This window comes from Catharus ustulatus, chromosome Z, assembly GCF_009819885.2.
Source record: "Catharus ustulatus isolate bCatUst1 chromosome Z, bCatUst1.pri.v2, whole genome shotgun sequence".
NCBI lineage: Eukaryota > Metazoa > Chordata > Aves > Passeriformes > Turdidae > Catharus > Catharus ustulatus.
The window spans coordinates 48,952,491-48,980,432 of NC_046262.2; the positions used below are offsets into that span (position 1 = coordinate 48,952,491).

The 27,942-nt window shown below is 42.2% G+C and overlaps 1 protein-coding gene across 2 annotated transcripts in view; it reads left to right on the plus strand.

The window, feature by feature from the left end:
• Positions 1-5,354: 5,354 nt before the first annotated feature.
• APBA1 (amyloid beta precursor protein binding family A member 1) overlaps positions 5,355-27,942 on the plus strand; it is a 90,368-nt gene continuing 67,780 nt past the window's right edge. Inside the window, exon 1 of one of the 2 annotated variants that reach the window (XM_033085041.2) lies at positions 5,355-5,491. The gene's annotated coding sequence lies outside the window, so the exon portion shown is untranslated. The remainder of the gene's footprint in view (positions 5,492-27,942) is intronic. The other variant, XM_033085040.2, reaches the window with a different exon arrangement.

Here is a 27,942-nt window from a genome sequence, read left to right on the forward strand (position 1 = left end):
CTTGAAAATATTTTTTAAAAAAAATCAGTGTCACTGGCACTTCTCTTTCAAATGGTTTTGAATTGAGCACTTCTGTAAGGCCAGGCAGTGTGATGAGGCTTAAGATTTAAGTCACAAAATGTTCAAACAGCAGGGGATATACTTTTTTGCATAGTTTAGCTACCACGGTGATATTTAGGTGCTTTGAAGAGCAAATAGCAAAAGATTGCACCTGATATCTGTCGCAAACATCACCTTGAAATAAGATTTGCTGCACTTTCTTAAAGTTCCCATATTCCAGCAATGCTGGATTCCCTTTATTAGCAGAATAGAGCTTATGCTTCTGAGGATCCTTGGCTGGGTGTATCTCTCTTGGACCTCATGGGGTTAATGGGGGAAGTGCCTCAACTGAGGCTGAAAACTTGGTAAAACTCAAAATCAGGAGTGCCAAATCATTAGTATAAAATGTGAAATTACAGGCAGAAGGTCCTGTGTCCTTGTTCCAGTCAGGACAGGGATAATTTTTGCAGTAGCCAGGAGAGGTACAACCAAGACCTATAGGTTATTCTATATTACCTCCACAGGGGCAGGAGGAAGGGGTCTCTTCCAGTTGGGTAGCAGTGGTAAAGGGTAACGTTGTGTCTGCATGGTGAATGCATATGAGCACTTCGCCTCTCTTGTACACTCTGTTATTAAAACTGCTGCTGTTACTGTTCATTTATTATCTCATTGCTGCTTCCAGTAAATTGTTCTTATCTCAACCCATGATCCTTGCCTTTTGTACCTCGAGTTCTCCTCTCTAGACTTCTGCAGGGATGAGGGGAAGAGAGGGGGCAGGGGAGTGAATGGGTGGTGCATGGTTTGTAATGTTTCAGTGCCAACACTAAATTGGGAAATACCATTCCTAAACCATGACACTATGGGTTATAAAACTGGACCTGAGCCTACTTCTGGCTTGGTTTTACCAAGCACTCGGTCTGATGGCATGCCTGATTTCTATGGCACGGCATTCAAAAGTACCTTACTCCAGAAACCAGCCCACCAGTGAGAGCACCATTTGGCCTGTTGCTGAAGTGATGAACAATCCGTATCAGAAAACATTTAGTAATTTCATTGGGTTTTTTTTCACATTCTGTAAAGCAAGCACCCCAACATTTTGGGAACAGTGAATAATATTTGAAAGCACTAGAAGACTTAAAGTGGTGTTGAATCCCAATTAATTAGAGGCTGTATTACTCATGTGTCATAAAATATAATCAAAGATAAGGTAGAAGTAGCATTTACAGAATAAGGTGTTTGATTTCTTCCAATACTACCTTAAAGGCTACATGTATCTGATAAAGAAGAGCATCCTCTTTGTGCGCATGGAGATTGCAGGAGTGCTTGGAGGTATGTCAAGGTATCATTCCATGACATGGGAAGCCACTTTATGAAGGAAACTGCCTCGGGAACTTAAGTGTTTCTTATGCTGCTAAAGAGTTACAGACAGTTACAGATTGGATGAAGGCGCAGTGAAATTTTATATGAGAAATCAGAATAGTTGACAAAATGGGATTTTTATGTTTGAAAACCATAGATCTGATTCCATGCTATTGACTTAACTATTTCAGACCAAGAAGCTAGTAAAGAAGATAAGATGGTTGAGTCTGGAAGATACTATTAATAAAACTATCTTCCTTTAGTTCATTGGTGCACTACAGAATTTGAAAATATTTTGATGTCTGAGACCCACCTATTTCAATTCCAGCAAGTACACCAAAAACAGCCTACTATCTTCCAGCAATAGGTAATGCACATGGCCAGAGTCAGTGTTTCATGATTTTTGAGATATGAAAGCTGCAATCCTGGGCTTTTGGACAGTAGAAAGCATTCATTTCCATCCCTTCTGGGTCTTGAGCTACTTTACCTTAAAAATGTCAAGCTTACACTGGTCTTGTGAGCCTGTGAGAGCTGTTTTGCCCAAGCCTGAAAATAACAAGTCACACACACCTAAGATCATTGCAATGTTCAGTTCCTGAAAACATATAGAAACTGACTGGATTAATAGACTAATGTAGGAAGAACATGTCTGAACTGCCAAGGCCAAAGCTTTTATCTAGGCTAATGGGTATATAAATAGCAACATCCCCCCTTTTCTCCTCCCTCCCTCCCCCTCTTCCCCATACAATGAAAAAATTGGTTCAGTGTAAATAGCACTTTTTACCTGGCAAGATTGTCTGAATATGCCAGAAGCTGACTGATAAATATTTGTCAATGATTACAGTTATTTCACGACTATAAGGCGCACCCTTTTGACTAAATTTTTCCCCCGAACCCGGAAGTGCGCCTTATAGTCTGGTATGCCTTATATGATGGACAAAGTTGCGAAATTTGCCAAACCGGAAGTGCGAGCCGCAATGGCGGGGTGATGCCACAGGAGCGCCGATTCGCGAGGGAGGTCGGGAGCGGGCAGCCACAGCTGGCAGGAGCCATGCAGGGAGGGAGGGAGTTGCCGCCAGCCCCGGCCCGGGTGGAACAAGAAGCCAGGCAGCACCACCCCGGGCACGGGGGGAACGAGAAACCGGGCGGTGCCAGCCCCGACCCGGGCTCAGGGGAAACGAGAACCCAGGCGACCCTGGCCCGGGTGCGGAGGGAACGAGAAGTGCGAGCCTGCAGCAGCCCTGAGCAGAACCCGCCCGGCGGTGGCATTGGAGCAGCGGCGGCGCGGCCCAGGTGGCTGCTGAAAAGCAGTGCTGGCCAAGCCCCTGCGGCTGCCAAAAAGCGGCGGCGGCGAAGCAGCAGTGGCAAAGCCCCTGCGGCCGCCAAAAAGCGGCGCCGGCTGAGCCCCTGCAGCTGCCGCTTTGCCACGGCAGTGCAGCACCTGTGGCTGCAGCAAAGTGGTGACAAGCGGCGCAGCCGCGGGAAAGCGGCAAGAAGCAGCGGTGCTGCCGCTGGCTGCGGGGAAGCGGCAACAAGCGCCACCGCCGCTGGCCCGGTGGAAGCTGGGACACAGCGTGGCTGTGCGGTGGGAGCCGTGAGCCGTGCCAGCCGGCGCCGGGGGCAGGCGGGAGTGCCGGGGCCAGCTGCACGGGGAGGGCGCCTGGTGCTGCGTTTAAAGGCTACACCGATCTTTGAAAAATGTTTACTAATTGAGCACCTGCCTGTAATTCGTTACTTTGTTGCGCACCGCACGGCTCCTCACTGCAAAAATAAAGTGCGCCTTATAGTCCGGTGCTCCTTATATGATCTACAAAGTTGCGAAATTTGCCAGCTCCCCGGGGGTTCGCCTTATAGTCTTGTGTGTCTTATGGTTGTGAAATTACTGTACCTCAGCTACTTACAAAACTGTCACCCTCAGAAGGTTATAATTTAATGTCCAGCAGACAGTATTGAGTCATCCATAGTGCTACTTGATTTTATAAATGTTACAGCTTACTGCTTTTTCTACTGTTTTTTTAAGTAGTTTTAAATTTTCTATATTGAAATTTAACTAAATAATGATCATGAAAACAAGTTAAGAGCCTGAAGGTCAATGTTAATACAGCATTAGCAATACTAATACTGTTGCTTTCTAGCAGCATCTGTCTCTTCAGGTTCACAGACAGCTTATGTGCTAGAAGACCTGTCATCACGAGCTGTGAAACACATGCAGTAAGTGGAGCTCCGGAGGAAAAATGTGTTTAGGACATGAAACTTTTCTGAGATATAATTTAGCAGTCATCGGGACTGCTAGTGTTAATCTTTTAAAACCATAGACATGTAACGTAGGTCGAGGGGGACCCCTAGAGGTCAAACCTCCCTCTTAGAGAAGGACAAATTTAGATCACATTCAGGAACAAGTGCTTCATTATTTTGAAAGGAAGAACGGGGGAAGGAATTTGTTTGCAAGTTGTTTTATCTAACATAACTCTCCAAGAATCAATAATTTTTGGATATCTTTCATATTCTATACACCTTTAAGTTGTAACCCAGAGCTATTCCAGGGCTATGTATGCAGGACACAGCAAAGGAAAAGGAAACAGGCATGGCCTCCAGGTTTATTTATTTTTGCTACAAATGTTAGGTTCCTTCAGAACAGGATAGAAAATCAGTAATGAATAGAAACTACTAGCATAGGAGGGAAAGAAATGAAGTGTTGCAATGTATTAAAAGCAGAGGAAGGGATATTGGTAGCAGTTGTCTAAAGAATAAATTACTTGTATTTCCTTCACTTCTTAATTCTTTTCAACATTCAACGTTCTTCATACTCTCATTTTCGAAGTCTTCATTTGGAGAATACTGTGCCATTTTGGCATTGGGCATTTAAAAATGCAGCTGTGCAATACAGAGTGACTGAACTATATCATAACAGGGGAATGGTACTGTTACCAAGAACCAAAAAGTCCCTATCCACAAGTAGGGAAAAACCAGAATTTAAATCCAAACGAACACCAAGTGATCATAGTAATTAGTTAGGAACCTCTATATCAACAGATTACTTATGATAGCTTGCAGTGGGGTTTGCCTAAACACTTCACAGGTGTGTAATACATTCCCTGAAGAGATAAATTAACAATACTGTCAAAATGTATCAATTTAGGTTGCCACTACCACAGTTTTTCACTAGTTGTTAGGCTTTTACAAATCCCCTGGCCTATTTTAAAATGGAAATCTGATTAGATATCAATCTGGCTGTGAAAAAGAAAACATGTATTTCTTCTGATAGTTTGTTTTGTTTAAATACCATAAAATGCAAGACACTGTATTAGGAATTTAGGATTTTGTTTTCAGGTGTGGAATCACTGAGGCAATTAAATACAGGGAACAGGAGCTCGGAGAAGATACGAGATAGTTTACAGTCGGGCTATAGATGCAAGCTAAGGTCCAACGCTGTGTTTGTATATGTGAACACGGGAGTAAGTATTTTGGGAAAGAGGCACTGCAAGCCCTTTCTAGCACAGCAGCAAGCCTCCCTGCAGGCTGCGTGCACAATCTGGCTAGGTGTGCTGCACCGCGGTCTTGGCAGCTTCTCCCTAGGGGTGGAGGACGCCCAGGGCCCGCAGGCAGCTGCGGTGCCTTGGCACACCCACCGTCACACCTCCTCCTCGGCGGTGCGAGCCTCCTCCCTGCTGGGCCGCCGAAGCTGCGGAGGCCGTGCCCAGGGAAGGCGGGACCCAAGGCAGGCCGGTGCCCTGCAGGGCTTCCCTCGCTCCGAGCAGCCCCCGCAGCGCCGGGCGTGGCACCCGTGAGGGGCCCCGGGAAGCGACGAGCCCCGCCGGGGCAGCGGGGCGGCACCGCCCACGCCCGAAGGGCCCGCTCCCGCCGGGAGGAGGGGGAGGCAGGGAAGGAGGCAGCGGGCGGGCGCGCTGACGCGTGAGGGCGGTGCGGCGGGAGGGGCCGGCCCGGGCGGTGCTGGCGGCGGCAGGAGGAGGAGGAGGAGGAAGATGGTGGCCGCGGGAAGAGCGGCCGGCTGCTGGGCTTTCCGCCCCGCGCTGCACCGCCGCCCCCGCCGGTGCCGCCCTGCCTGCTGAGGAGGCGGCCGGACTCGCACCAGGTGCCGGAGGGGTCGCGGCTAGGAGCGGGAGGGGGGTCCGGCCGTGCCCCGCCGCGGCGCCAGTGTCGAGGAGATAGCGGGCCCGTGGGGTGGGTGCTCGGCGCGGGATGCCGGCCCTGTCCCACCCGGCGGCTCCTGCCCATAGCGCCGGTCCGGCTGCGTGGGCGTGTGCGCATCTCCGAGCCAGCGGGGCAGCTCTGCACCTGCCCCGGGCTGCGGGGAGCGGCGCCAACGCGGCCATGACCGCCTCCATCCCAGCCTCCGGCGGGGCGTTGCGTGCTTTCCTCCGTTTATTTATTCCATTATTTTATTTGTGGGCGTGGGATGTGTGTAGAATAATGCTGTGTGGAGCCGCGCATACCCCAGTGCGCTGGTTTGCTGTTTTTTATTTCTTAGGCATTTTTTTCCACGCGCACCTTTTCTATGGTGGAAAGGAGAAATGGGGGGGTGGGGAGGAGGTAATGTGGGGATTTCGCATACGGCGATCAAGTGGTCGCCGTCGCAGCAGGACGGTCTCAGCAACCCTTCCCTCGGGAGATGCTGCTGGGATCTGCGGCCGCGTCCCGCTTTTGCAGCAGGGAACCCAGCGGGGCCTGCATCTCCCCATCCTCCCCGTGGAGCGTGCTCTCCACCCCTGGGCTGGGGGGGAAGGTGACATCTGCTACCATCACGTTCTGGTTTCAGGAAATGAAAAGTGTCTTGATATTTTAATTTAAAAAATTTTTTTCCCTTTTTTTTTTAATTTTTTGTTTGTTTCTTTTGTTACCCTCTCCCCCGGAGGAGCAATCTGATAACAATGATTGCCTAAATCATAGTCGTGGTCAGTGCAGCCGTATGCGCTACATCTGCTTTCTGTAAGGATCAGAGTCAACAGAAGCAGTCTACCAAGACTTGTTTTACTGCCATCATAAATCTCCTCTTTAAGAGAGATGGGGCTGTGCGTCTTTTGCTTTCTCCTGTTGCAAATTTTTTGGCCTGTGGAGCTGCAGTTTGGTTTAGAGAGTGCATTGCAGATCTGGCTGTTTTCATAGCTGCTGAGAAGCTAGAAGGCAGAGATGTTTGCCTGACTCTGCATACATTAAGAGTGAGCTAATGTGGGTGTAGGGCAGATCATCCATGTAGCGTTTTTCTTGTCTTTGACATGCGTCACGGCTGCCGTTTTGTGTCTGCTCTGCAGCTGTGGCCCGTGGGTCCCAAACAGTTTGCCAATATTCCAGTCATAGTACTTCACGTTCTGCTGCATTGCTGTTAAATCTAGACGAGCTGCACCTGCCTTTGCAGCCCATGTTGGGAATAAACACGTGATGTCTATTCTTCCCAAAAGGTGATGGTGACATAGAATGTGTTTATTTTCTGTATGCTGCCAAACCAGAACTGAGATGTGTGTTTACCTTTGTCTCTAATGCTGTGGGGGGGAAGGGGCGGGATAGACTGCCTAGAAGTGCTGTTCAGGAGGGAAGGAGAACAGTTGCTATTGAATTCTGTACATTCATGCATGTTTGTACAGAAAAATTAAGTGTCCAGTGAATAATAATGGACGATTGCAGAAAAGTGCAAAAGCAGAACATTTAGTGTTGTACTGCACCTTAGATGAATGTTGTGGATGTTTAATGGCTGAAATGTAGACCTTAGTGTAAGACAGTTTGCCATCCTTGGAAAATGTGGTCTAAGATTGATATATCAATGAGCTTTTAGGCCAAACTGATTTCTGCAAAGCAGTGGTTCAAGGTTGGCTGGGTACTGTGAATCATGTAATTCATTGCTATGAGTTTTGGACATTTCTAGTTGTAGCAAACTTTCTGGCTATTATGCTGTCTTTTAACAGATGCAAGGCCAGCCTATTGGAAGGCTGTCAAAAGTATTTAAGATTAGCTCTTCAGTTAAAAAATGTAAGAATGCTGGGAAGGTGATTTGGTACATCTAGGTAGAGAGAAAACAGTTTTGGTGTGTTAGGAAGGAGACATGCCAAAGCTTTTTAGTGTAACCCTGTTTGGATGCTTAGTATAAAATCCTTTTCACAATTTTCCTGAGTTGTTAATTTAATTCTCAGCCCTTTGTTTATGACAAATTTGCAATTTCATCTCTCTTGGGAAGGGAATGCATTCTGGTATTTTTTTTATTTTTTTTTATATTTTTTTTAATTAATAAAATTGCCTTCATGTATTTAAAGCATGAGAGCTAATGCTTAGAAGAGATTTTGTGATACTGGCTGATGTGGTGAAAATCTTGTAGTCCACCATGCTGTTATTATTTTGGGGCTGGGAAACTGGGTGTGGATTTTTGAAGATATAAAACATCTTATAAATCTGAAGATTTTTTTTGCTTTATGGTAATATAAGTACTCCATAACACTTTGAATAAAGGGAGTACTAGTTTTGAGACTAGAGTTTGTGTCATCTAAGTAAGATCACAAATGAGAAACCTGAATTCTTTGCATATGAGATTTGAGTGGATTTTAATTGGACCAGAAACTGGCTTCTTACTACTTGGATATCATTTGAAGCCACAATCATATGCAATGCTAATGTTATTAAAGTTAAAAAGCTTTCAGTATGAGGACCGTGTGTGTCTTTGAAATGTAGATAACATTTCTTTTTATAAGCAGAACTTATCAGCACTAGAGCCAACGGAAAAGTCATGAGGGTAAAAAGAAATGGAATCTCCTGTTCAGCTGTTTGTTTTGTATTTTCAACAGGCCAGTGTGGCTTGTCATTTGCAGTGGTTTTGTTGCTTGGCTTTAGATTGTGTCAGTGTGTGGTAATGTTTATGGCAAGCAAAATCAGGAAAAACTGATCATAAGTCCAGAAAAAGCAGCTAGGAAAATAAACACCATGTTCCTACATGTATGTGAGTTCAGGATTAATAACCAAAACTAATGAACATGCTAAAAAAAAAAAGGGATTACAGTGTAAGGTTCAGAGTCTTCAAACAGACAAAATGCAGGAAAAATCAAGCTGAGAGATAAAACTTTCCACTTGTATTTCATGACCTAGATACTTCAAATCCAGCATTTTTTCTCTTGGCACATGAATTGTCTGTTATTGATCATAGCTGCTCTGGATTTACATGAGATTATGAATTAGAAGAATCAGACCTTCTAAGATTAAAAATTATTAGAGGTGCTTCAGATAGTTTAATATGTGTTGTCAGTAGGCAGTGCAGCTTGATTAATTAAATCTTAACTTTGAACAAGATATTATTACCATAGACTTAAGGAAAGCCTTGATGAATGCATTTTAAGTGTATTTTTCTGGTTTCCTAGAAGGTGAAGATTCCTGCTTAATGAGGGTTCTAGCAAACAACCCTCTGCTCATTTATCTCTAATAGATTGCCAGTAATACGTGTTTCAAAGGGGTCAGAGGTTTCTGAGAAACAGATTGATTGGTTTTACTTCATAGTAATGATTGATTTAGTAAGTCAGCTATTAAGAGCAGTGTGATGGTATTTTTCTGTCTCCACTGCATGCACCAATGTTCTTCCAAAAATCTGCATGTTTGTTGCTTTACTAAAGGGGCCTAGGGAAACATCTCTGTCTGCTGCTTTCACACATGCAGGCACGTGATGATAATGTCTGTCTTAATTCTGAAGAAATAAATACAGAAGCAGTACAATCGGTACATGACAGCTGTGGATGGCAGAGGACTTTGTTGAAAGTGCTCCAGACCCATAATAATGTGTGTTTCCACAATAAACCCTTCCTGCTACAAACCATCCATATCGACATGAGAGGAGGAATGAAAGTGCAATTCTGTTTCTAGGGAGTTCATTTTCTACGGAGATGCTGCTAGCCAGGTGGCATCTCACCTGGTCTGTCATGTCTCCTGTGGTGATTATGTCTAATTAAAAATACGTACTTGGAGAAGTTTCCATCACAAACCTGTGTAAGTAACTGATAAGCAATGGGGTTTTGAACATCATCGAGGAAACTGAAATAAATGTAGAAGTATTTAAAACAATATCTAGTCTACATGAGATGAAACATGCTGAGAGCATCTATTTTTCCTGTCGCTTAACAAAAGGAGATGTTTTTTGATGTTCAGCCAATTAAAACCAAAAATTCAGAAAGTTTCGTTATTAATTTTTTTTAGCCATATGCCTTCCTTTCGTGTTGTCCAGCCTGTTCTTGGGCAGTTTAGTCCGTCAGATCTTGTTCATAAGCCAGCAATTAAGAATTACTTGCGTCTTTCTTTCTGGTGAACACTTCCATAAATTTTCAAAATAAAAGCTACTTTGCTTAAGAAGATGACCATGTCACCCATCTGAGAAAAATTTGAGTGTAGGGAGTGAGAGACTTCATTAAAAATCTGTCAGTCACAACTGAGCAACAAATCCCTGGAATTTAGGCTGAATCTTTTTAGTGGTAGTTTCTTTTTTCAGCTAATTAAACTCTTCTGAACCTTTTTTTGTGTATCAGGAACATATCTGCTGAATTTAATTTTCAAACTTTGAACTTGAGAAGATGAACACAGAAAAACACCAGAACAGTAGAGCCATGGAGGCTACAAAACTTACCCATTTTGGCAAAGATCATTTGAGTGGCTGTTCTACACTGACTCACTTTTGCCTTATTTTTTCCATTTTGGGAGTGCATGTCAGGATGAGAAATGCCTTTCTCTATGTGTGTGTTTAAGGTGTTGGTGCAATATAGGTTTGGTGCCCTATATTGATTTGGTTAAATATTTTTATTTCTCTGCAAGAATTTTCACTTCTGCACAAGAGACAATAGCTTTCTAGTCATCTAGTCATTCCTCTTGTGTGGTCATTCTGGTTTGGGTTTTGGTTTTTTTTTTTTTTTACAATAAACATATCTCAAAACTCAAACAAGGGTGGACGAGAACTTACAGTCTGGGTAAAAGGAAGATTTTTTTAAAGCAGAAGGAGGAGGAAAAAAGAACATAATGGAAGATTTTAAACAACATGACTGTGACTTAGTTTTCCTAATATATGCTTAAGTTTTATTTGTGGATTTTTAAAATTTTATTTATTTATTCTGACATGCAAGTTGCAGTTCATACCAACAGTCTTAGTGTTACCATGTATTTATGGCGTGTCTATTCTGATGGAGCTTTGATCGCGTTTGAAGTCTTGGTGCTTTGGAAGTCTCAAATGTAACTCCTTAGAGTAAATAAAATTAAATTGGGAAAAACGTTTTTAAAAGAAGAACTGAGACTACAAAAGCTGTCGCCAAAGTCAGGTGAAGAAGCATGGGGTAAAAGCTCCAGGCTAACACTCCTCAAATCCAAAGAACAGGCAAAACCAGCAGGTTTTTTATATGTTGCTGTGCCACGTAAATATTGTGAGAGTGGATACTGCCTTTGCTGTTCGAAGAGGAGATGAGTGTGGTTTTGTATGGTGTGTATGGGGAGCTGAGGTTTCTTCCCTTCTCTTTTCTTAACAGCTTTCTCACACCAGCTTTTTTATGATCACAGAGTCATTTGAATTGGAAAGGATCCCTGGATACCCTCTGATCTAAGCTCTGCTCAGATTAAATGACTGAGACAAGGGCTGCACGTGCTGTTTGTTGCCCTTGGCCCAACCAAGGCAGGAGGCACGGAAGATGGAGTGCTGTGCCTCCCATGGCTGTCAAATACTAGCTTATGCAGAAGGTTTTACTAGAGTCCTGTTGGAATGGGATATGGCTGCTGGACAGACACCTTCTTCCAGTGTGCCCTCCTCATCCTCTGCTGAACAAGTTGCTCTGCAGAAAGCTGCTTGCTTTACTGCTGGCATTTGGTGCAGTAGAGTGTTGAGGTGAAGGGCATGTACCATGTGAAGTTGATGGTGATTTCCTCCTGATGGGTGCTGGTTTTTAAGTTCTTACCGCTGCCATTCCCCTTAGGAAAGCACTGAAATACAGATGTATTTGCTGCATTAGCCAATTCAGTGACCTGAAATTAATTTTTTAAATCAGATTTTTAAGGTGGTCAAGATGGAGGAAATTATTGCCCAGAAGTTTAGAAAACTATTTTCTTGGTGGTGTGAAATTATTTTGCAGTGGTTTCAAAATTAGAGCACTGTTTTTAAGAAACGGAAGGTTTATTAAATAGCATTCCTAGTATCTATGTGCAATGCAGTCATATTAACCTAATGAGAAAATCTCTCCCAGTAATGCTGTGGTGAGCTGACAGAAATTTTTATTAAATAAGAGTCAGTGTAAAATCAGCCTTTAGCTTTGTAATTCCATTCCATTTTTAGTGAAGATTTTGCATAACGTTTCCCCAAACTCAGTGTGTATTTCTAATACTCACAGCTATTATACCTTTTACCTCAAAGTGATAAATAAGGATGGACTCAGGCTTCTGCTCTTGCTTAACAATTATCATTCCTTACTGATTTATGTAATCCAATTATGAGATTGCCACAGCATCATTCAGATTTTAGCATCTTAATTTTATTTCGTAACAATGAGAAAATCCCAAAGTCCTCAGAACCTTCCTTCTGTAGGACTGTACTGCAAGCTGCATAGTAAGGAGACATTTGAACTTGATGGCTTTGGCAAGGAAATGGGCATTAGCTGAGGGGACAGCGCTGTACTTCCTAATATTGGCTTTGCATTAGCTTCAACATCCAGGCTTTATACTTCTAACTGAAGCCTCATGATGATTAGTCTGACTGCTTAGCCCTAGTTTAAAGGCATGTCCAAGTCAGGCAGTTCTAACGTGTTGTATTTTCAGTCTGTGGGACCTTTGGCCCATACTGTCTCTGGAATCAGCTGTTCTAGTTGCAGTTAAAGTTGTGTGTGGATTTAACACACCTTCACATATCTATTTCTTTACCACAGTAAACTGTAAAGACTGAATGTCTTTATTTCAGTTTAGGTCAAGCTGCTTTTGAATGCAAATTTAAAAGCTACATGAAACCTATTTTAAGAGCAACACAGACTTAATGCTTTGATCAACAATACGTCAGACGTATTTTGGATTAAAATCAAACTGCATTATTAAAAAAAAAAAGAACTAGTATTTCTCATTAGCTACAGACTGGGTTTTTTCTAGGTTTGAAGTCAAGATAACCCAGCCTGTTGAAAAAATTTATCTCTAAGAATGCCAAATAAGTAAGCTGGAAAGAGAAGAGAATGTTAGAATGTGTGTAAGCTGCCCGTGTAATTGTTTTTTTAGATATAATCTCAGTAATGTGTTGGATATCTCTGTAGATTTTACTGGTTATCCAGGTGACATGGAGCATGACCTGATGTCTTCCGTTGCTCTGGATATGACGCTATCTGTGTCATTGGAGTCCTGTTGCTAGCTGTCATTGACCAAGGAGAACAAAGCATTTCCTAAAGGAGATCTGTTTCTCTATCAGAACCCCCTCCTGACAGCAAATAGAAGCAGTTTAAGCTGAATGTCAGCATGGAAATATAGTTGTGTGTAAAGTAAATACTAAGAGCACAATTGCAGCTTGTAAACAGTTAACATTCACGCAGTTGATTTTCAGAAAAGTAGAAAGGTCCCAACTTCAAAACTAGTTGACCTTTGGTGATTCTTTAGGAATTAAAAGTGGTGTGAACAACCTTTCTGTGCATGGAGCAAAGACACTTTTCATGTGTCATATTTCTGGTGTATAAATTCACATTTCATTGAAGATATCTTTCCTTCAGCTGCTTTATCCATGAGGGTAATGACTAGAGGTTCAATTTTTTTTTTCCCCCCTAAGGAGACAAATTGGGATGTTGAAAGTGCAAAAAATATCAGTCACCTTCTCTGGCAGTGTCCAGGGAACTTGAGGCTGGTGACGGAAGCAGATTATTTAGGAAAAGAAAAATCAGACTTAACTGAGACTTTCAATTGTGTGTAGTTCATGTTCACCTGGTCCAGCTTCCTGAAGCCTTGCAAGAACTGTGGCTTTCGAGATCAAGTCCAAATTTTAGCATTATTTTTGACTAAAGTTATTGGTACAGTGATTACACTTTGGTTGGGAAGGGATTATCAACGTAGGTTTTCCATGTTGGTGCCTGTCACTACTCTTGAAAGTTACATCCTATTTGGAGGAGTGGGGAGGGGAAGAGATTTGTGTAACTGGAGCATCCATCTGGTGCATTTTGATGACACAGCCTGTTGGTGCGTTGTTGCTTGCTATAACCAAGGCAATGCCAAATATGTAACAAGGACTTAACATACAATGTGAAAAGCACCTGCTGTTGTGCCTGTACTACGTATTCAGAATGCTATAATTTCTAATGTCTGATTATTCTTGCACATTTGTTTGTTAAATGAGTCTTTTGAAGACACTTGAAGATCCAATGACCACAACTGTTTTAAAACAGCATTCATGAAAGAAGAACTTTTCTTAACCAAGAGGAAGGAATCTCCCTAAAGGTCTCTGACATCCTTGCATTATCCAAAGACCCAGTCTTCTGGCTGCAGTCCTGCCTAGAGAGAAGATGTATGGACCAACATATTAAGCTTGAGGAGTGTAAATCTGCAAGCTATTTTCTGCTGAGGAGAGACTAAAGCATGAGGCTTTTGTTCTGTTTCTCATCAGCTGTGATAGGCTTTCCCCACAGGAAGTAGTTTCTGAATTCTGTTGTAGTGGCTCCCAAGTCTGCTCTTGCTGATAGTTATAGTCTACAAGTAAGCACTGACACTGGGAACTGATGAGATTATTGATACATCCAGTTGTGAGGAGGCATTTAAGTGTCAGCAGCAGATATGGAGTGAAAATGCACCAATTTCAATAAGCTTTTTTTGAGATGGCAGCAGTGGTATTGTTGCAAATTTTAACCTGGGGGCTCAAGGTGGTAGCAGTGCCTTCAATTTTGTTTACAGGATTATCTTCATGATTGCAGACTTTTCAGTCACAGACCCAGGTACCTCAAGAGGAAACCTTTTATACCCGTTATTATTTTGTTTTTCCTGTCCCTAAGTGTAGCGTGTTAAAATTGAATTCATCCTTCTCAGGTATAACATTTTCACCATTCAGCTCTGTCTGCATGGCACTTGTGACAAGTCGAACATAATCTCATGTACATTTTTTGCATCTGGTATGTTTTGTTTATGTGTATAGTTTTGCTGTGGGTACTTTGTATTTTACATGCCTTTGAATTGTATGTGGTGGAGGCCTAATAATCCTCGTTTTTCTCTTCTCTCCCATCTGTGTCTGGTTTGTAACTAATGTGGTAATGTTTTCTATTTTTTCTACTTTGTCCTGAGGAGATTAATTCTTCTGGCTCTAAATGTAGCCCTGTTCATGACTTCACAGTACATGTGGTATATTTCCCAAGAAAAAACAATTACGTGATACAAGGATGGATTTTTATATGCAAAGGATCAAGGTTAGAAAACAACCTTTGCAAAGGATCTAGTGAACCTGTGTTTGGAGGTTTGGGGAGAGAATTCCATTTAATCTAAAAACATTTTTCAGAAAAAAGCGCCACCTTTAGCTCTTGAAAATTATTGGACAGTCATAGACAGGGTTAGTGGCAGTACCTTAGAGCTTAAAAATTGACAGATACTTGACCATTCTGAACATGGAAACAGCTTGGCAGTCCACAGTTTGGAGCCACTGACCCAGAGCTTCTAAATAAATCTTTGTTACGTAATGCTGAACCCTTGTAAGTGGGTGGTAACCATTATGCATTGCTCTGATATATCAGAGTCAGGGAAAGTCTTTTCTTTTTCTGTGGTCTTGTGAATTTATGGTAAAAAAAAGGTTCTCAGTTTTACATTTGCCTCTTTTTATTAATATTAAATATATGGTTGGGATGCTATCTCTGTGTATGTGAATAAGATGGCATTTGGTTTTCTTCTGCCTTGCTAATAAAGATACTTAGTGAATTACAGGAACAGAAGACCAAATTGTGCCTGGCATGGACTGTTTCTCTTGTTCTTGTCTACATATCAAGTGCATGGCACTTCTTAATGTCTGATCAGCAAATGAAGTTATGCTGTTGTTGCTGCTGTGATTCCACACTGCTTTAGGTGAGGGTTTGTATGGTTTATTCAATTTATTAGGAACAAATACACTCCTGGATTCTTTCTCCATTTTACCTGGTAAACCTTACACTGTCAAAGAAAGAGCTACAGTAATTTTGAGCAGAAATTGGGGAGTTAGTCTACCCTGTGAAAATTGCTTTTTGTTTTGAAATTTAAAAAAGCTCTTTCTGTCATTTGCTTTCTTTTGCTTTTGTTCTCTTTTTCTCCTCCTTTTCTCCTCCTTTTCTCCTCCTTTTCTCCTCCTTTTCTCCTCCTTTTCTCCTCCTTTTCTCCTCCTTTTCTCCTCCTTTTCTCCTCCTTTTCTCCTCCTTTTCTCCTCCTTTTCTCCTCCTTTTCTCCTCCTTTTCTCCTCCTTTTCTCCTCCTTTTCTCCTCCTTTTCTCCTCCTTTTCTCCTCCTTTTCTCCTCCTTTTCTCCTCCTTTTCTCCTCCTTTTCTCCTCCTTTTCTCCTCCTTTTCTCCTCCTTTTCTCCTCCTTTTCTCCTCCTTTTCTCCTCCTTTTCTCCTCCTTTTCTCCTCCTTTTCTCCTCCTTTTCTCCTCCTTTTCTCCTCCTTTTCTCCTCCTTTTCTCCTCCTTTTCTCCTCCTTTTCTCCTCCTTTTCTCCTCCTTTTCTCCTCCTTTTCTCCTCCTTTTCTCCTCCTTTTCTCCTCCTTTTCTCCTCCTTTTCTCCTCCTTTTCTCCTCCTTTTCTCCTCCTTTTCTCCTCCTTCTTATCTTTCTTCTTCTCTTTCTTGCTCCTCTTCCCATTTTGGGGCATGCCAGAAGTGCAATGTTTTTAATGTCTCATGTGAGGAGAAGGATTCGCTTTGCAAATTTTTTTACCTGTCAGAGAGAGAGTCTAAGGAGTATAGGAACTGATCTAAGAGTAGTGTTATAATCTTGACAGCAAGTTTCTAGTGTTGAAGCATGACTTGCTGTTGAAGCTCTTTGCTTCAAATGCACTCACAAACTTTTGAACTCTGCTTAAATTTTGTGCATTTTACAACTTAGGTTGCTTGTCTTATAACACAAAGATGTTCACAGGAATAATGCTTAATAATTTGAGAGGAACAAATGTTATCTCCCTTTTTTTTTATAAAGAGGAATAATCTTACCTTACCAAGAAAAGCGCTAGTAGAAACAGTATGAATCAAAGCTATGTGTGGTAAGGAGGATTTAACTGTGAATGATGTGGTGAGATAGAGGAAGAGCTAAGCATTGGAAAAAAAGTCTCAACACTGATGTCTTCCAGACTTTGAAGTAATCTCCCAGGGTGTGAGAGAAGAAGTGAGTACTCAGTGGTGCAAGGGATTCAACAATACTGTAGGGAGCAATCCTCAGCTTGAACAATCACTTTCAGAGGGGTTTTCATATACAGTAATTTCACGACTATAAGGCGCACCCTTTTGACTAAAATCTCCCCCCAAAACCGGAAGTGCGCCTTATAGTCCGGTGCGCCTTATCTGATCTACAAAGTTGCGACATTTGCCACCCCGGAAGTGAGAGCCCGTCGGCATCGGGGCCTCCCCCGTGCGGGGCGGGTCCGCCGGCTTCGGGGCCGCCCCCGCGTGGGGTGGACCCGCCGGCATCGGGGCCTCCCCACTGGCATCGGGGCCTCCCCCGCGCAGGGCCGTCCCGCCGGCATCGGGGCCGCCCCCGCGCGGGGCCAGCCCGCCGACATTGGGACGGCTCCCTTGCGGGGGGTGTTAAAGCCGCAGGGATCGGATCGGCTGCTGCGCGGGGGGGGCGAAAGCCGCAGGGATCGGATCGGCTGCTGCGCGGGGGGGGCGAAAGCCGCAGGGATCGGATCGGCTGCTGCGCGGGGGGGGCGAAAGCCGCAGGGATCGGATCGGCTGCTGCGCGGGCGGGGCGAAAGCCCCCGGAATCACGGCGGCCGCCGCGCGGGGGGGGCGAAAGCCCTCGGAATCACGGCGGTCGCCGCGCGGGCGGGGCGAAAGCCCCCGGAATCACGGCGGCCGCCGCGCGGGCGGGGCGAAAGCCCCCGGAATCACGGCGGCCGCCGCGCGGGGTGGGCGAAAGCCCCCGGAAGCACGGCGGCCGCCGCGCGGGGGGGGCGAAAGCCCCCGGAATCACGGCGGTCGCCGCGCAGGCGGGGCGAAAACCCCCAGAAGCACGGCGGCCGCCGCGCGGGGTGGGCGAAAGCCCCCGGAATCACGGCGGCCGCCGCGCGGGGGGGGGCGAAAACCGCCGGAAGCACGGCGGCCGCCATGCGGAGAGGGGGAAAACCGCCAGAATCGGAGCGGCTGCCACGCGGGGAGGGGGCAAGCAGCTGGAATCGGGGCAGCGGCGGCACGGGGCAAGCCTGCCGGCATTGGGTCACCCGGAGCGCCAGGGAACTCCTGGAACAGCGGGGCCCTGGGGATGCTGCACGGAGCGGCGGTGGGCATAGCCCGGCCCTGCCGGGTACAGGCAGGCCCGGGAGCCAATGGCTGCCGGATTGAGGCGGGGCCTCGGCCAGCAAGCGTGCGGGAGGAGCTGGGGGCGGAGCCTCGCTGCAAAAAAAAACCCGGTGCGCCTTATAGACCGGTGCGCCTTATCTGATCTACAAAGTTGCAAAATGTGCCGGCTCCCGGGGGGTGCGCCTTATAGTCCGGTGCGCCTTATGGTCGTGAAATTACTGTAGTTTTGCTGTTTAAAATCCAGGATGAATTTATCCTTGAAACTGATTTAAGCAGCTCTTCTTTTCTTCTTTTGTTTGTCACTAGATGTTGTTTTCTGATGTTGTTTTCTTCCATGAGAACAACAGTTTGATGTGATAAATTATTTTGAACTTCAGTTTTGTCCTTGAAGCAGCATTCCATTATTCTTTCACTTGTCAACTTCTTTAGGGTGATATTTCAAATTTTGAGCATTATGTGGTACAGTTTGGGAATGTACCTTATCTTGTGGTTTTGCAAAGGAAGATCAGGTGATTGTAGTGTAATTGCATATGGTTATGATTTCTAGCAATTTTTTTATGTTCCTCTGCATCTGATTGGAATGTTTTTAGCAAAGATCCTCTGTACCAATGGATCTGTCTTTGATATAATTTCAGACATTACTACCACAATTTGTGCCACATGCCTTCCCTCCTTCAAAAATACAGGGGAGGTAAAACCTGTAGAAAAATCAACTTTCATGTGTAAGGACTAGGTAGGTTCACAGTGAGTGGCAGAGGGAGTGCAATCAAATGCTGCATAAAAAGAGATTAGACAAAAATAGTAAAAATTGTGCAAACATCCTCAATTAAATAATGGCCAATATAGGAAGAGGTTTAGTGAATTTTACGGAAGTAGTAAAATAGAGATGGATGTTTTAGACTTAAAAGTGTAAGAAAAAATAATTGCAAATATTGTGAGAAATAATTAGTAATGATGAATTAGCAGAAACAATACTAGGGAAAAGGTTTTGAAAATTCTTTGTGGAATTCGGGAGTTAATATAGTTGAACAAAAACTCTTTTAGCTCCTGATTGTTAGATTTTCTTTCCAGGAAGAATGTATTTTCTAGCTGAAGTATCTTTGACTGCCACAGCTACCTATCAAATGAAGGTACTGTGTGTTTGTACACAAATGTTTTTATTGAAAGGTGAGGTAGATATTTGTGTTGCAAAATGCCTTGAGCTGCTTCAGAGCATTTCTCCTTGCTTCCCCATAGCAGGTTTGAGCAGTGCTATTGTAGCCCTAAGGATTCTTACTGTTGTTGTTTTCCAAGTCTTTTTTCCCTTGCTCTTAAAATCTGACATTGTAGGAAAAGTTTGTTGGTAGTGGAAGAATTACTAACATTTTTTCTGTAGACTGTTGCTGTTTCTGTAATCATCCTGACTTTCATTTTGCATGTTACCCATCACTGTAATACCTTCAGCATATAAAACAGGCAATGCCACCTGTTGCACAGCCACAACTTGGAGCAGACCAAAAGACAATAATCAGGCATCAGAGCTGTCTCCATTGAGTGAGTGCTGAAGTTTGAATTGCACATGGTGTTGACTGCAGTTTTATGAAACTGATGTTGTGGGTTTGGTGCTACTCAGAATTGAGGAAATCACTGTGTGCCATATCACTAAATTAGCTAATTCCTTGGATATATTTTGCTTGCAAGTATTGAGCAGTCTAAGAGGTTGTACATTTTTGTTTCTTCTTCTCTTATCCATCAGCTTTTCCAAAACAGGGGGTTTTGAATCAGAGCTGAAAAACTACAGTTTTCAATAAAGCACCTTTTTTAACATGTATACAACAGTTACTGATTAGTTTTATATTTTAAGATCTTTTTGCTGCTTTTGAAATGTGTATGAAATCCGTTTATTCAACAGACCTTTCTAGATCTTTATAGTTGGAAAAATAATGAAGCAGCATACAGAAAGTCGTTCGGTCCCCATAACTGTGTGCCCATGTGTGTTGCTGGCTGTGGTGGGGTGCCCCAAAAGACCTGCTGCAGCTCTAATTTCTGATGTGAAGCCTCTTCAGTGAGACAGAGAAGTTACCTGCTGTCGTGGTGACCTGCCTGTCAGCTGTGGTTTATGACTGCTCTTCTTCTGCAGTGCTGTGTGAGGTGTTTGAAGGCACACCAGAAAATCTGCCAGGAGCTGCCACCTTTTGGGTTTGCTTCTAAGTTTGATAGTGTAGTTGCTGATGTTGTTACTGTGTGACCCAGATCAGAAGTCATTGAGAGAGTGGTGACATGGTTGGGCAGCTCAGGTGCTGAGTTTGTGACTTCAGCCAGCATACCAATAACATTTGCTTTATCTTTTCAATAAGTGAGAACATGTAATTAAACAACCTGTGCTTTATGCCTGGAGCTTATTATTAAGGGATTTCACAGTCTTTCATGGCTTCTGGTAAGATTCACTAAAGCTTGTGCAAAAGTTTAACTTAAATGTGTATTATTTGTAAAATGGTACAAATACCTGAAAAATACTTTTTGTTTCCTTTCTGTGTAAAGCAACAGTAAAAAGCAATGGAAGTGACATTACTGCTTCAGTGTTGAGGGGGTGAGGATAGAAGTAATGAATTGCTAATTCCCTCTGTGTGGGAGATGGCCTTTTTAATTTAAAGTAGCACTTAGTTTATTTTGATAGTAGTTATTACATTGCATGCTTCTGTTTACATTTTCACTAACTGCTTGCCCTTGAATAGCTTGTAGTAAAGCTCTGTAAAGCCTTTTTCCGAGCAATGAATAGGCTAGCTGAACATGGCATTGTGGAAGCCCTGGATAAGAGCTGAAGCTATGCTTTTGAACCTCAACATACAAAATCTCTGAGGTGGAAATTAGTGAGAGTGAAAGGTATTATCAACAGCATATTTTCTGAGCTTAGCTATATCTTACCTAAATGAGACTTTTTTTTTCCTGGGGATTCTAGGATTGCAAATCCTTAGATATTTGAAAAAGTAGGAAATAGAAATGTCTGAGGGTCTTAAAGATTTTTTGACTTAGCAGCTCTCACTGATCAACTTCTGGCAAAACTAGCCAAGTCCCAAATAGTTTTTGCTTGCTCCAGAAATCTATAAGAAGCAATGTTTTTGATGAGGAGAAACCAATTCAGAGGATTCTGATATAAATCTCTGTAACTTTGCTCTAATCCTGCCATTAGCACAAAACTGTATTCAATTTTTTGAAGTTTTGGAGTTTTGAGGTCCCTCCTTATTATCTAATCCCTATGTATGTTATTTGTACTGTCAAAAGCTTACTTGGAAACTGAGCTGAGGGGGCATGGAGGCATTGTGGACACCTCGGGAGAATTTGCCCATGTTATGTTTGAAAGCAGTTGCCAAACAAGTTCCACATTTCTGTTTTTGGTTTGGTTTTTGGTGGGGTTTTTTTTGTTGTTTTTTTTTCTTGTTTGTTTTGTTGCTGTTGTTTTTTATGTTGCCTTCCAAAAAGAAGCATGTATGCATAACTTTCTACTTCCACTTGTGAGCTCCACATAGACCATAATCTTCCTATGCTTGCACTGTCATAACATCAGAATGGCTTGGCTGATGTATGATTTTTTTTTTGAGTTTTGTTGAACTCAGTAATGAAACTTTGAAAAATTTTACAGACTTGTTTGTAGATGGGTAAAAAATACAACCAGAAAAATCTGTAAGAGAACAGACATGCTGAAAAAATAGAGTGTTTCCTAAATAGTGCTCTTAACAAACTTTTTAGGTAGAATGGCAAAGTGACATTACTGTGTTTCTGTTTCTTTTCCTCTTGCTGGTAGTTTTGATTCTGTTCTTGTTGTATGAACTTGCTTAGTTTTTAAAATGTTTTAGTTTTTAATTTAAAAAACTTGAGCAGTGTACTAAAACCAGCCAACCAAACAAAACCCAGCACAAACAGACCTGACCCCCCCCACCACCCTCCAAACTGCAGAAGCTAAATTTGGACTCTGGGTCGCTGTTTCAAGGTAATTTTTCTGTTAATAAGGTATTTTTTACTGTGAGCAGTTAAAAGTTGTTCTCCTCTAATGTGGAGAACATTAGGCTTCCCTCAGGCTTATGAAGCTTGAGGGAATTAAAAAAAACAATCTTTCTTATCCAGATCATATTTGTGGCAATGTAGATAGATTGAAAACATTCCTAAAACAATAGTCACCTAGTAGTTTCCACGTAAAAGACTGAGGTGTTTTAAATTGTCTTTGACACTATGTGGATGTGTTTTTTAGATGATGCAAAAACTTTCAAAAGCTTTTAATTACTGTTCTGTTTTCTTCTAAGTTTCCACAAAGTTTAGTCAGTGTTTGTGGCGTTAATTAAAATAATGACACTACACTACCTTGTGCAGAATTCTTCAGGGGTTGTCCACTGGGACAGAATGTATAGGTTAACACAAAAACCAACAATGAAATCCTGTGTGTGCTTTTGGGATGAAAGAGGCGGTATTCAGCCTTATTTTCTGACTATCTTTTTCACTTCTCCTGCGAGGTAGTAGGTGGATGGGAAAATGATCTTTCAGTGAAGTGACACTGCCACATTTCTGTACTTGAATTGTGCTCTTGTACAGTTCCTCCTCTGCTTTATCTTTTGCATTCTGTCATAGCTTACCCCTATTTTATGGTATTGTCAAAACTCAGAAAATTGCAATAGGCAAATTGCAAAATTTAGAAGAAATTACTTCTGGAGTTAGACCAAAAAGGAACATAATTTATTAAAAGAAGTAATTGCTAAGTAGATGGATTCTGTACACAGAGAAGGAGTTGAACCTTTGAGTATTAAATTGTTTGAAGATTTGTATAGAATCTCATAAAATAGGCCTACAGTTGAAAATGTTTCAACAGACAAACCAAATATCTTCCCATATATGATCTGTTACCACCTTACCTGCCTCCTCTTTTGCCCTGGCCTCGCACCTGGAAGGAGAAGGTGGGGCACCTTCTGATCCCTGCCACCCTTGTGTAGAACTGTCAGCCCCAGGTCTTTCAAAATCTAAAGCATTCTCAGTATCTTAAACAATTCATACCAGCTGGCTGTCTGTTACTTTTACTTTCACAATACAGTTGGTTTATGTTTGGAGATGAGTGATAGTGAAATTATGAAACCTGACACAAGTGTGGCTAGCACAGTATAGATAGGGAAGCGCTGCTGTGGGGAAGAACTTCCATGGGAGGATCTGGGAGATTTGTCTGGTCCAAAGCCAGGACTATTGAAATTGAGGAGGCTGGCTTTGGGGATCTGTGTGATGCCCTAAATGCAGCCATGGGACTGTGATTCCTTCTGTGCTTTCAAGGAGAGCACTCTTAAGAAATTATGAGGAGCCTGATTTTTTTTTAAGATTCATAAGGATTTCATAAGTCTACTGTTCTTATACTGGTTTGTTATTTTTTTTGTCTGTTCTCCACGTCCTTACTAGACATCTTCCTAGAGAGCCAGGAAGTTGGTCATGAAGCAGAAGAGAGTGAGGATACGGTCACCTCCTCTTTTTTTTTTTATTTTTTTTTTTTCCCAATCTATTGGTATAAAGACCTGCTAAGCTGTGGTCCTGGTCATACCACTTGTGGATTGGCCTGCCGGCTGCTGCTGGACCTCACCTTCACCTGCTGGAACAATGAACTGGGATTGCTTCAGAAGCTTTAAGAAAGTCCATTATCTTTGAGACTCTTACAAAATATAGTAAAATTTGGCCAGTGGCTAAAAAGTTAAGTGTGAGAAATAAACAAATGTTTAATCACTTAAAACTATTGTTTGTGGATTAGCAAAAGAGCCTACCTTCCAGCCTCTTTAATCACAGGGTGTTTTTTTCCAGTGTAATGTTATTTATAGGTTTTAATCTTACAAGCTTAAGTGGCTCTATGTTTTCTTTTTGGTAAACAGTAAGTGCAAATTAGGGACAGAAAATCCTAAATCTTTTATGAAGGTTTAATTTTACCTGCATTTTTGTTTGAGTGATATCAGCTTGAATAAAAACATTATGTATACTTCATGTATATAATTGGCTCTCCACAAAACTGCTTATGAACAGAGAATTTTATTGTTTATTCTTTTTAAGTTCTTGCTTATGGCTTTGGTGATTTGGTATTTGCATTCTCCATAGATCTTTAGAGAGTTGATGCTGTATGAAGTATAGAATTTAAATTAATGTTTCTAAAACTATTTTTTTATAATTTTCTATAAGCTAAATGTCAGACCATGGTACTTCATTTTGCTTTTTTGCTGCCTTTTTTCTTTCTGTCCAAGACTTAGCTTATGATTAATTGAATTAAATAGTACTGTTGGAGATTACTAGAATCCTCAGGGGACTATTTTTAGTTTCAGCACTTGTAATTTTGCAGTTGCAATCATCTTTCATAAAATGGTCATGCAGATAATAGTATTTTTTTTTGCACTACCAGTGTTTTTACAAGTGAATGAGCTCTTCAAGAGAGTAGTTTCAGTTACTTTAAAATAAATACAGAACTTTGTGATAGTCAGACCTTTTCTTTTTCGAACTGTTTTATTGACATTTTCAGTAAGTATTTGAAATACAGTAATTTCATGATTACAAGTCGCACCTGATTATAGGCCGCGCTGTCGGTCACAGTGAGCACCCGCGTGCAACAAAGTTGCCAGTTAGTAACAGAATCATGGGATCACAGGTTTTACTGGCTCTGGTGGGGGCTGGGTGGACTTGGCCTGCTCAGGGCTGCCGATGGGGCCAGGTGGCCCAGCTCGGCGCTGCTGCTCAGCGGGGCCGCTCGGGGCGGCTGCCACTGCTGCTGGGCTCGCTCGCCCCGGCCCGGCGCTGCCCTGCGGCAGCGGACGGGCACAGAGCCCCCCGCCCACTCCTGCGGTGGCAGGCGGGCAGGGAGCCCTCTACCTCTCCCCCGGTCTGTGGGGCCAGCAGGAGGGAGCCCCCGCCTCTCCCCCCGCACTGCTGGCGCAGAGCCCACCTCCATACACTGCACAACAGAGTAACCAATTTGTAACAATCGTGCAATCTCGGGTTTTACTGGCAAGTGCTTGGCTCAGCACCTGGGCTTGCACTTCTGGGTTTGGAAATTTCAGAACTTTTTTCATGTATTAGCCGCTCCTGAGTGTAAGCCGCATTTCCGGGGTGGGATCAAAATTGTAGTCAAAATGGTGCAGCTTATATTCGTGAAATTACTGTAATTTTGAATCCTTGCTATCGTTATCAATATTGTATTGCTACGCTGTAGTGGCAAATAATGAAAAATAATGGATAATAGAGAGGAAAACTCATCACTTAGAAATAAATTTTCAAGACAGTAGGCTGATTTTGTGTATAATCTTTTCACTGTGAGAAAGTAGAATTTAGGCCGTCAAAATCAATGTGTTCGCGCATCTTAGCAGGAAGAGTTGGCATTTTCGTTTCTGTTTTGTAATGTTTTCTCTCTTGGATATTATTGTCTGAGTTGACAGATGATTGACAGACAAAGTATTCTTTGTCATGGCTGAATCAAGAGATTTCCATTAATAGCAGGTTAAAGATGTTGGAATGAATCTAGTTGTAGTGAGTTACTCTTCTTTCCTTTTTTAAAGGATTTTAAAGATAGGGTTTTATTTTATCAATGTATGATTTTATTATTCTGTTGACTCCCTACATTTTTAATTTCACTTCCTGAGGGAGAATTATTCAAAGGTTGTGGTTTATTTTGATGATTATTTTTTTTTACATGTTTTCAATTTTTTTTTCCTCTGGTAAAGGTGATCTACAAAGATATCCTCTCACTATGAGTTGAGTCAACATTTTTTGGTGATAATTTTTTTAAAATTTTGAATATAGTATTTTGTTTTACTTTGTAGAAGGTTTCCTGATAAGGTCATGGTCTACAATTATTTATTTATTTGTTTATTTGTTTATTTATTTATTTATTTATTAGCTTATTAGCTTATTAGCTTATTAGCTCAAGTGGAAGTGGGGACAGTCTGGATGGATTCCATGTTTTACTTTCTTGGAGATTCATTGTCATCTCAGCTGTAAGACATAGTATGCAAACCACAGAGAGGAATTCCATTACTGAGGTGCAAACCTGCATCAAGGTGAAATTTTCAGTATTTTGATAGTAGTGCTCAACATTTTCATCAGAGGTTTGAAAACTAGAGTGGATGGGCAGCAGTCTTGAAGGGGATCTACGACAAGAAAACAACTGCAGCGAGTGTTCAGAGTGGATGGGAGGTGCTCTCCAGGAGGTACCAAAGGAACGTGCATGGAATTGTGGGGAGGAAGCAGCTGGATAAGTAGCAAGTCTGTCAAAACCTCTGTGGGGGTTGCAGCTATATGCAATAGGGGTTGGCTATGACGTATTTTACTGGAGGGAGGTGCTGTACTGAGAAGAGGAATATAACCTTAGGAGAGGTACAAGGGGTGCTCAGTGTGGGATCAGGTGGTGTATCCTGTTTGGCATGCTGTGCTGGAGAGGGCTGGTGAAAGTTTGAAGGAGGGTAGTAGAAGTCTCTAGAAGACAGACTGAGTCAACAAGGAATCTCTGATATTAAGTGGGGATTGTTTAGGCCAATGAAGGGATGGTATGTGTGGAGCACTGAAAATACCTGCAGTGAAGAAAGAGACAGCAGGCAATCTGTTCTTGGTTTGAGCAGGACTGGATATAACTAAGCAACTTGCACCAAGATGGTGAAGAGTCTGATGAGAGCTTGGGAAAATTGCCAGCAGTAAGAATATTTAAACACTCAAATCTGACTAAGTAGCCATGGATAAATACATGTATCAGAAATGTCATAATTATCACTGATGCTGACTTCTAGGACAGGCACATTGATATGGTGCCATCTTAAGATGGTATCTTAAGATAAGAGTCAGTGATTGCTGAGTTTTTAGTGTACTGTCACAGAACTGCAGTTTGACTGGTTTTGTAGGCAGGGGTTTAAAATCAAGCCACTTGGAACCACCTCCTCTTTTTTCTTTTTCTTTTTTCTATTTTCTCCTTTTTTTTTTTTTTTCTTTTTTTTTTTCCTTTTTTTTTTCTTTTTTTTTTCTTTCTTTTTTTCCTCCCAAATTTGTTATTGTAAGGTGTATATTTTTCTTTTTTGTTCTTCAAGCAGTTTTCTTGCTGGTTAGTTCCAGACCAGTTTGGAAGAAGAGACCTCAAAAATAAAGAAAACCGTTCATTTTTAATGAAACTGCTGATGAGATGTTGGGAAAATATATTGACTTTCTCCTCTGAAAAGAACACAGACTGGATTTGGCAGTTGCCAAGTTGACCAGGCTGTTGTGTGTGTTGGACTGACATTGCTTGTGTAGCTTTGGACCCACTATAGATTGTGAGGGCCCATGTGCCCTGGGGGCATCAGCCAGGTGAGGAAGAGGATTGTCCCACTCTGCTCTGGGAACAGGCTTCCCATGACAGAGTTCCAGAAACATTTGGACAGCCATCTATGGCACATGGTGTGACTCTTGGGATGTCCTGTGCAGGGCCAGGAGTTGGACCCTATGATTCTGATGGGTCCCTTCTAATTCAGCATATTCTGTGATTATATGGTTCTTTTTCTTGCCTGATCAAGATTTCTTCAGGTGTTAGAATTAATTTTGGTTTAGTAGTAATGGAAGATGGTTTAGAAGACAAAGAATAGCCAGACATAGGGATTTGAGTTTCTTTTGAGTTGTTTGAGCCATATAATTTTTTAAATTCACGTAGTGGTAATTGTAAGTGTTCACAGAAAAAGGGCCTCCTTCATAATACTCATATAGACTTTATAGTTTTTCATCCATTATTTTTCCATTTTTACTGATTAGATTTCATATGTAATCTGTAGAAAATAAAATAAGAACCATGTAGAAAATACCAATGGCTTTGTCATATACCAATATTTGAGAAAATACCAATGACTTTGTTAAAATTGTAACCAGTGACTTCCAATATGTAATTTAGATGTTGAGCTGAAATGTTGTCATACTCAGCAGATATCTGTAAAGGGGGTCTGTTTATAGTTTGTGGTTTTAAGGGAGAGCTGTAAACACAATGTAGTGGCTGCTTGTTTACTGGTGGTTTAAACGTGTTAACTTATATTACTTCTATATTGAGCACAAGCTGTCTCCCACATTAGTTAATGATTGTAAGACATCTGAGTGCACTCTACACAGATAATGTAGGGAGAGTGGAAGGAG